Consider the following 9,711-nt stretch of genomic DNA (forward strand, 5'->3'; position numbering starts at 1 on the left):
ACCTCTTCAGCAGAATCTGGACTGAAACCCTTTGAATGCTTCAAAAAGGCATTCGAGGCTGGAGAAACGGGCCAACGTGAAGCTCGACAAAGCCTTGCACTGGGGAGCAATATCCCCAGGCTGGGGGCTGGAGGGCAGCTCTGCAGAGAGGGGCCTGGGGGTCCTGGTGGGCAACAAGCTGACCATAAGCTTGCAGTAAAGAAGCCTAAGAGCATCCTGGGCTGCGTTCGGCAGAGCGTTGCCAGCGGGTTGAGGGAGGTGATACTTCCCTCTGCTCGGCGTGGTGAGACACACCGGGAGTGCTGGGTCCAGTTCAGCCTGTGAACCCAAACCACAGCCACCCAAGCCGCATCAGCACCAGGCAGATCCAGTATGGACCCTGAAGTCTGGCTTTCAGGAAGCGACCCTGAGCTTTCTGCAGCCAAACAGTTTCCTCCCATATCCAGAATCAACACAAAGTTACCAGGAAGAGAGACACCAGGTACATTAACAGGTAAACAAGGTAAACTCAGGAGGAGAAATCAAGAGGCTCCAGGAGACCTGCGGAAGGCCCTAACTTCCTCATGCAGGCCACGAAAGTCCACAGTATTCATCCACCTACCCTAGCGCGACACTAAGAAATAAAAAAGCAGCACAGCCACGAAAGGATTGAGCACCCAGGCTTGAGATTGGCTAGTCATCTATAGGAACGTACAGCTGAGTATTTACCATGTATGCTCTCCTGGCTAGTCGTGGTGGGTGCAGAAGTCCTCCACCTTCAACTTTGACAACAGATAGAGCCAAAGCAAGAATAGTCACACTTTCACATATGCACGCAGCTTGTGCTAAAATACTTGCCTGCTACAAACAAACAATTTTACACAATTCTCCCCATTTTAAAGATGTGGGAACAGAGGACACGAGGTGAAGCAACCTGCCCCAAAGTAGAATTTGTCACCAACTGAACCACTGACTCATTCACAAGTTCCAGTCATGAGACAAAACTCACTGGTTTGCCTGATAAAATGCTGTTATTTCCTTGGCGGTCCTCACAAATCTCCTCAAGACTGAGCCTCTACACAATTGTATTATTATTATTATTATTATTAAGAGGGGCGATAAGACTTCAGAACATGAGAATATTTGCATTTGGAATATTTGCTTCCCCACTGTAAACACTGATTTCCAACTGTAGTAAACCAGAGTCACTCTAATGATCTCAGCTAACTGCGATAAGCTTAGTGGCGGCATTTCCTTCAGCTCAGGTAAACCAAGAACTGGGGTAATGCAGACAGCTACATCAATGGCCTTCAGCTTCTCGGCTTACTCTTTTTCAATGGTGGTTTTGGACTATACAATGAAGGTTTTGAAGGCAAATAGCCTGAGTCTTATTCCTGACCCTACCATTAGGTTCATGTAGTGCCATGGAAATTACTGAACTTTTCTGTATTTCAGCTTCAGCCAATGGTAATAACATGAAAGCACTTTGAGATCAGTGAATAAAAGCACTATATTATTATTTTGTCTTGGCTTGGATGCTCAGAATCCATTTTGGAGTTTCAGCATTAAATTAATCAGCGCAAACTGGATTCTGCAACTGCAGGAATAAAAATTTGATATGACGATCCAACAGTGTAAAATACAGTTTAAATTTACACCCTCTGCTTTCACATTTTTAATTAGATGCCCTAAACCCAAGCCTGCTCCTAATAACGGGTCTAAAATAACAACCCTGCAGCATGTGATAAACTTCAGAAGCTGTAGTATGTACAAAGCCTCCAGATATCACTATGAATTTGAATTTCTGGGTTCTGAAAAGCCAGTTCTTCTGCGTTAAGTGGAAGAAGGAACTACAGCTTAGTAAACGTTTTATTTCTGGCTGGTCCTGTTCAGCTATAGAGAATGAGACTTGCAAGTGAGTAAATACAGTCACATGAGAACAACTTTACAACAGCTTGTAAAATCAAGAAAAACATATTATTACTGCAGCCAGCTACTCCTGTGCTTTTCTCGACTTTTAGTCTTTTAATGTCTTTATGAGAACAACTGGCAGAAGCTATGTAAACCACAAAAGTAGTAGGCAGAGCTGGGAAAAAGTAGACTTACTCACTGATCTCTGTTTAAGTTTTCATGATCTGGATCTTGTGACAAACTGCTCATTCATGCCTAAGGTTTGGTCTATTTAGCTTAAAACGTGGTGAGGTATTCTGATTCTTCTGGGAGATGCTGATTGCTGCCTGTCCTTAGAAGTCATTGAGCATCTCTTGCAATCAGTTGGCAATTTCTTTTATGGCCCATGTGCAGCAACTCAAATCCCTTTAAGCCTAGAGTGTTTTGAGTATTTTTAGCTGTGACTTTCAAAAGGCTGCCAAAAGATTTGCAGCTTAGTGTGAGGGGAACCCAAATGTGGAAGCATGATAAAATCACTGGCAACTATGTCATCAAGATTTTTGGTGCCCTAAAGGGGCTCTGTAACTTTCCCCCACAGCTACATTTGCTACATAACTGCAGTGCTAGAAGTAATGGGAACACCAATAAAAGAACACAGTACTTCTAGATGCCACTCACTTTCCACTGTCTTGCCACAAACCAGTTCTCAGTTTAGTTTACTTAGTGTTAAAATTTTAGTTTACAGCCTGCCAGGAAAAAGATGTTACCAATCACCAAGAGCAAAGCCAACAGTTCTCATGGGGCCACTACCATCCCGGCTGCCAGTGCAGAGCAAGGGGCAAAGCACTCCCAGCTACCCCCAGCTCAAGCACCACACGGGCTTGAGGCTCAACCCAGTCGGTAGGGCAAGGACCTGACTCCTACCAGTATTCAAAATAACTCATTACTAGAGGTGAGCTTAGAGAATGGAGGAATACAGGCACATGTAGAATGAATCACTGCATCCTACAACAGGGGAGGAAGAGTGTGGACCTTCTCCCAGGGGTGCCTCATCTTCCTTCAATGGCTGTGTAAGGGACTGGCCAACGTGGCCGGGAAGTCCTGCTCCTAAACAACGCGAGAGAGTCTAGGGCCAAATCAAAGGCTCCTGTGAGACCTCAGGTGGGTTTTAAGGCTTTTTTCATTCCAGTGGCCAGGAAGAAAACCAAAAAGCACAAGTAACAAAACAAAGTCTGGCAGGTGCAAGGAAAGCCCTCTGGAACAGAGACCTGCAAGCCTGAGACCTCCAGCCACACATGGTAATTTTCTGTGTTAGCAGAAGAAACAGGTGAGACTTTACTCATGCCCCAACCGCATTGATTCTGTACTGATACATGCTGCTCTTTACGCAATATGTATATTTGTGGCCATATGTATTTAGGCTGAGCGCACTGCTACAGCACAGTGAAGCCCCCACAGGAAAGGAAACACCAGGCAGCAGAAACGAGCTATGGCTGGTGAAGTGCCACTGCGTGACACCCTTTGCACGTTTCCTCCCTGCCCTCTGGCCGCGCGGCGCGCTCCCGCCACATCGGCAGGAAGCCAGCAGAAAGAGATGTTCGCTGCTAACTGGCTTTGTTAAAAATGCTGTACTTTGTCAGCGGAAATAATACAGTCTCTCCTGTTGGGAACACATCCTGGCATGCCTCTGAAAACAAACAATAAATCTTCTTTCATCCAGTGGTTTCTTTGAAATACTGGTAAATGCTAGATAGGGTTTGCTACGCTCTGTTGCAGTGCAAATAATCACATTTTAAAATTGGATTTCTCTTTGGTTATGAAAAGGTGTCCTGCAGTGCGATACCACAGAAGAGAAGATGACAGAGAGGTGAAGTGATTAGCAAGATTCAAAAAAAGGAGCAGACGCTTCTCCACTTAATGGGAATATCCACAACCACATCAACCTGGAAACGAATGCACTCTAGCGAATATAAAGCGCCTTGGGCAGGACAGGGAGTTACTCGTGGTGGGACAACCTTCCGCAGATGCTGTTGGGCCACCGGCGCCACGGAGCCTCCTGTGTTTTCTCTGTGAGAAAGCCCCCACGCCAGCTGCCAGGCACCCGGCTCCCAAAGAGCTGGGCTTTTTGGACCTCATTCCTACCTTCCTGTCTGTGATACAAATAGAGGTAGGCATCATTCATGTTTATATCATGTAAAATGGGAAATCAAATCAGACACGCTGCTTAGCAATATGCAACTGTGCTCTGTTTCAGTGCAAGGCTCAAAAAACTCCCCATCAAAACCAGCACTGCACACTGCCAGCTCCAGAATTTTCTTCCCCCTATTTAGTAATATGCACCCATAACATATTTTAGAATAAATTCACTGCATGCAAAGTTAAAAATCTCAGCTACGTCTGTGCATCATCCACAGCATGAGTTTATGCAGCATCCTTAAGATTAGCTTTTCTAGAGATGGGCACAGTCTTTGCATGTTGTAAAAGCTGGTATTTTCTAAACGGGTTCTTTACCAGTGTAAATACCTTCCTGCCGGTCCCTGAGGCCCAGGCCATTCCTTGGACTGTATTGGGCTTTGCATCAAACCCTTAATGACATATTCATTTTGGACTAAAATTCTGCATTTTCCTAGTGGGTTTTAAGAACTAGAAATAAATCTCTGTCTTGAGAGAAATTCTACTGAATTGCCAAAATCAGTTTGAGAACTGACAGTTCTGTGATTTTTTTCAAAAACTAATGAGTTTCAAAACTGCTTAGAACCAGGATTTTTAAGGACAAAATGCATTTGGCTTTTAGTGTCTCAATAAACATTTAGAGCAGAGACAAGAAAATAGTTCTTAAAAAAAAAAACAAAAAAGAAGTACCATAGTTCAAAGATGATTTCTCAGTGCTAAAAATGACAGGAACTTCTTTTCCCATCCCTTTACTGCAGAATAGGTATCCCTCCTGTCTTCCCTTGCTCCCTCTGCCAAACCAAGCAAGGAGATGTTCACTGCATGTATTCCTCTCCCAAAAGGGTACAATGAGGCTTGCAGCCACTAACGTAGACAGAGATTTTGCACTGCACAAAAAGAGGTATCAAAATATAACTGTATACTTAGCATGCAGGCAATAAAAGAGGGGTTCTGTGCCAGCTATCTTAAAATATACAAAATACATATTCTGTTGATATTTGCTTAGAAGCAATATTGCTTTTGCCATGTCTGCCTTGAGGAACAACTGCACAGAATGAGTTTACTTACAGGAATGAGTTCACAAAAATAGCACTTCATAAGGAAACAGGAAATATTTGCTGCTTGTTCTGTGGAAATGCAAATTAAGCGGCTACAAAGAGGGATAATACATTTAAGGCATATAAAAATATCATGTGGATTTGTCTTCAACTAAAATTAAACAAGTCTCTCCTAGTCTTTGAAGAGCCAGTGCTTATGATGAACTTCCTCACCATTTATGCCTACTCCTTTGCTCAGTTCATGACTTAAAAAAGGAAACACTTGCAAAAATGAAAGTAGCCAATAAACAATATATGAACTGCCAGCGACTGAATTATTCAGATAAATTCCTTTCTACAAATTATCAAATAATTATCAAATATATTACTATTCTTATTACTACTATTAAAATTATTGCTACAATATTTAAGTAGATAAACCAGGAAGAGAGATTGTCCTGGTTGGCTTTCAAGTCAAAATTGCAAAAGATTGCTAATCTTTTTTAAGTCTTCCTAAAGTCATATTATGAAATATTCATGGTGGCTGTGTGCTTAACAAGGGCCAGCTCCAAAAATCCAAAATCATGAACAAGCCCATAAAATAAGGTACTTATTAAAAAACAACTATGTTTTAAACAAAAATTACACACCTAGTTTGTCTTCTGTTTTTGATCTGTTAGAGTAAATTTGTGATTATTCCATGCAACCAAAATGATAGAAAAATCTCTTCCTTGAAGAAAATGTAAACTGACATTCTACGTCACTGTTTCCTCCACCCCTAGAGCTAGAGATTTAGGGATAAACGTTAACTATTATGGAATTTGACAATACTTTGGTCACTGTCTCTCCTAAGCAAAATATTACCATGGTGAAACACGGAGGTTAAATATGAGCTTTCCACGAGACTTGCGGTCAGTGGTGTCCCCTAGTCCTCCAGTCCTAGGCCCTGCTTCCGCTGCCGTGTGCGCACCCGCATGACCCAACACCTCAGCGGTCTCCCTGATGCTGCAGAGCTCAAATCAAGGCTGCCGTTGATCGCTTGCAAGGGCAGGGACTTGATATCCCAGGAAACCATTTTAATTACCTGTAATTACTGCTAGCAATGTACAAGCACTCTGATCCTTCTGTTCAGGTCAGCTGTCAACTAGAGGGTGTACTGACTCCCAAAATCACAGTATATGGGAAGCAACATTTGGTAGAGATGCAAAGACAGTGACTGTGACCAATGCTGCACTGGGCAGTCCTGACTGGGTATGTAATACTAACCTGCATTTCAGAGAACAACAAAGAGCCAACACTAATTCAATACTGGTTGCATCAGGGGTGCAGATTAAATAAATCAATGAACGGGATTTTAAGCCATTTATTATTTCTGAGGGATGCCTACTTGCAGAATTGGAAGCTTTTCCAAATTTCAAACAGGCTCCAAGAACATATTCAACCTGTTGATCAACATGGGAAAGGCCATCCATATGCAGTTTTACAGCATCTTTGTCCCAGGAGCCCCAGCCGTGGTCCTGGATTTCTGTACTGAAACTGCAAGATTCTGCTGCTGCTAGTGAAGGCGCGATGGGGATGTGACTGTGCCAGGCCAGTCTGTCCTGCTGCTTTGGTTAGACTGTTTGAATCAGATTGCTGGGTAGCTGGATTATACAGTCTTTGGCCCTCTGTGCCATTAAGATGTAAATCACTTCAGATTAAATCATCTGATGGATCATATTCCCAGCTGCGCCTGTGACATGCGGGCTGCTGACAGTTTCATTTTCCATTACTTCCCTCCAATTTGCAATCTTACTGCCAACACGATCACTGCAGAACAAGTGCTTCCAAAAAATGTGAACTACTAATACACAGTGTATAACAAGTCTGTTGTGCTACCAGAGCTGAGTCGCAATCCGTTGATGAATAAAGTACTTGGGTTGTCTGCTACAGGCAACTCAAAGGCCTGACAAGAAATGTGCTTACATTTCAGCCGATCTTCTGCAGTTTTTTTATTCAGGATAGCTGATCTTTTGCTTGGTAACTTTATCTATCCACACTATTGCACTGTCACACTAAGTGTAATTAGAATAATTAAAATAACTAGAATGAGATCATTAACAAAACAGGACTGGAAGTGTCATATCATTCTTCTTGTGAGAATTAAAAACACCTAAAAAAGCAATCTTATTTCACTACAATGCTCCTGGAAATCAAAAGGAGAAGCCTCGCCAAAATAAAGCAGTAAGCAAGCAGACGCTCTCAGCCAGCTGTACATGAGTTTGTTCACCTCAACGTACTGCAGCATTTCTGAAGCATTGTGCAGTCCAGTTCTAGAGAATCGAGTCTCCCAGGGCAAATCCTGTCTCATGCCACTTTGCTGGAGCCGGTGCCAGGGTGGAGCGGCCAGCAGGAAGGCAGAGTTTGCACGTGAAGCATGTTGCAGCTGTGTAAAGAATGGCGCTGAGGCTGCTACGTGAGCACAACCGCATTTCCTGCATTTCCAAAAACTTCAATTCCAGGACCAGTTCCTATCTCGTATGCCAGCTCTGCTGGCTTCAGTATTGGTGTTCCAGTTTGTCTCACCTGAAGAGCAAGCGCTCACCTCAGCACTTCCAATCTCGTGTTCAACAAAGCTCATTGACGAGCTTCCATGCTAAATCAGAATTGCTCTAAAAATAAAAGGACTAAAAAGCCTCATCATACTTAGAGATTAAAAATTTTCTCCTGTTTAGAGAGCCCGTGGAACGCATCTGATTCTGTTTCCAAGCTTTTATTTCAAAGAATAAGAATTTACCTTTTTTAAAAAAATAAAAAAAAGAGATTGTCTTGTATTCATTTGACAGCATGAGTTGAGGAGTTTAAAAAGGATCAGACACGAACATTAAGCTTTTTTTAACATCTATTGAGCTAAAACTCCATTTCAGAGATGGTAGAAGAAGGTGGAAATCATAGAATTCAATGCAATTGCATCCATTTTATGCCAGGTTTTAATTTGGCCAGTTAAACCTAAAACTACATTATCATACTTGTTAAGGCATGCAGTTATCTTGTAAATTATATAGCTATATGGGTTTTTAAGCCAAAGCCATGTTTCATTTTAGATATGTACAAAAAATGCTGCCAAACTCAAGGAACAATATCACCAAGCAGGTTCTGAAATCGTTAACATGTTAAAATGCATAAGATGATTAAAAAAAAAGACCTTTCCCCCAATAAGATTGATAGACGATTTAATCTCTAGTTCCCAACTGTGAATTTTCCTTGTTGTTTTGGTAAGTTAATTTCAGTTTCAAAAATACAGGAGAAAGAACAAGAAAGAAAAGACCTAACAACTGGAGTTATTCGTATGCAGCAAAAAGGTTACGCAGCCGCAGCCGTAATCATGTCGTGTGGGGTTTAGTGTCTTTGAACAATCACATATTTAACATATTTCAGAAACACAAAAGGCTTTAAGTGCTGCTGAGCTTAGTCATGTTAATTGTGGACTTCTACAGGAAGTTTTTAAATTAGGTTTCAGGCAGACAGAAGCAACCTCTAAGTATCATCTAAGCACTTGCCTGGGCAATGCTGCCCAGAAAGGCCTGCTGCCTCTCCGAGCGTGCCTGTGGGCCACTTCTATTTATAGAGCAAATTAAGGGAGTTACTTGGAAGGGAACCTGTCTGAACATGCTTCAGTGTACATACACTTGAGTCACAAAGTCTGTTAACATACAGTTCCTGGTACTGGCCCTTTCCATTTTATCTCGAGATAAGAGTCCCTGCTCCACCTGCGGCAAAGCGACTGCTGCCATTGTGCTCTGGGCTCTTCGCTGAGGGCCACAGGACTGCGGAGTAAGCTAGAGCTTCTTTGCCATGCTAGCCTAACTTTAAACATCATCAACCCAGAACAAACCAGATTTTGCCTTCTATGTTTGGTTCTCTTTCTAAGGTGACTTCTGAACAGGCAGTGCTGCTCTTTAGGAGCAATGAGCTAGAAATGGAACAGTAAGTGACAGGTACCATCTATCACCTTCACAGGAGAATAACTTTGGATGGCTTGGAGGATTAGTATTAGGATACATGCTTCTTGTTTGCTGGTGTGAAATGAGCCCCAGGCTGCTAACAGTCAAAAGTTAATGCTACTGGTCTTTGATAGCTTCCATAAAACAGGATTGATGGTTGTAATCACTCGCTACGGGGAACACCCATTCCACAGTCGGGAATCTCAGCCCAGCATTTCAGACTTAAATGGGCCTGTATTAGTGCAAACGTTGTGCTACTGGCCCCTATTCTTTGGTCAAACCGAGCATTCCTCCAGGAATGTAGTTCTGTGATCTTTCGGAGCGCTAAGATCACACAGCGTGAACAGAACAGGGTGACAATATATATTAGCTAAAGGTGCCTTAAGCATCAAACAAAGAAAAGACTTCAGGGTTGGTAACTGAGAGGGAATTAGAGGACACACTGATACTGCGGTGAAGACATAGGCCCAAGCAGGTGTGTGGTGACCTGCAGATGGGGATGGCAACATTTTTTGCATCTTCTTGAAAACTGCTGGCTTTTGCAAAGGATGCTCTGTGAACTGCTAGTCAGATTCCTTGTGGGAATTACAGAGTTGCCAAAGGCTGCCACTGAAATGGGTCTACAGACTATGCTCAAGTCCAAAACATGT

The 9,711-nt window shown here is 42.7% G+C and overlaps 1 protein-coding gene across 2 annotated transcripts in view; it reads right to left on the reverse strand.

Moving 5' to 3' along the window:
• Nucleotides 1-9,711, reverse strand: part of LOC134145282 (synaptotagmin-like protein 2) — a 71,883-nt gene that overhangs the window by 41,374 nt on the left and 20,798 nt on the right. The window lies entirely within an intron of this gene.

The sequence above is a fragment of the Rhea pennata genome, chromosome 11 (genome assembly GCF_028389875.1).
Source record: "Rhea pennata isolate bPtePen1 chromosome 11, bPtePen1.pri, whole genome shotgun sequence".
NCBI classification, from domain to species: Eukaryota; Metazoa; Chordata; class Aves; order Rheiformes; family Rheidae; genus Rhea; species Rhea pennata.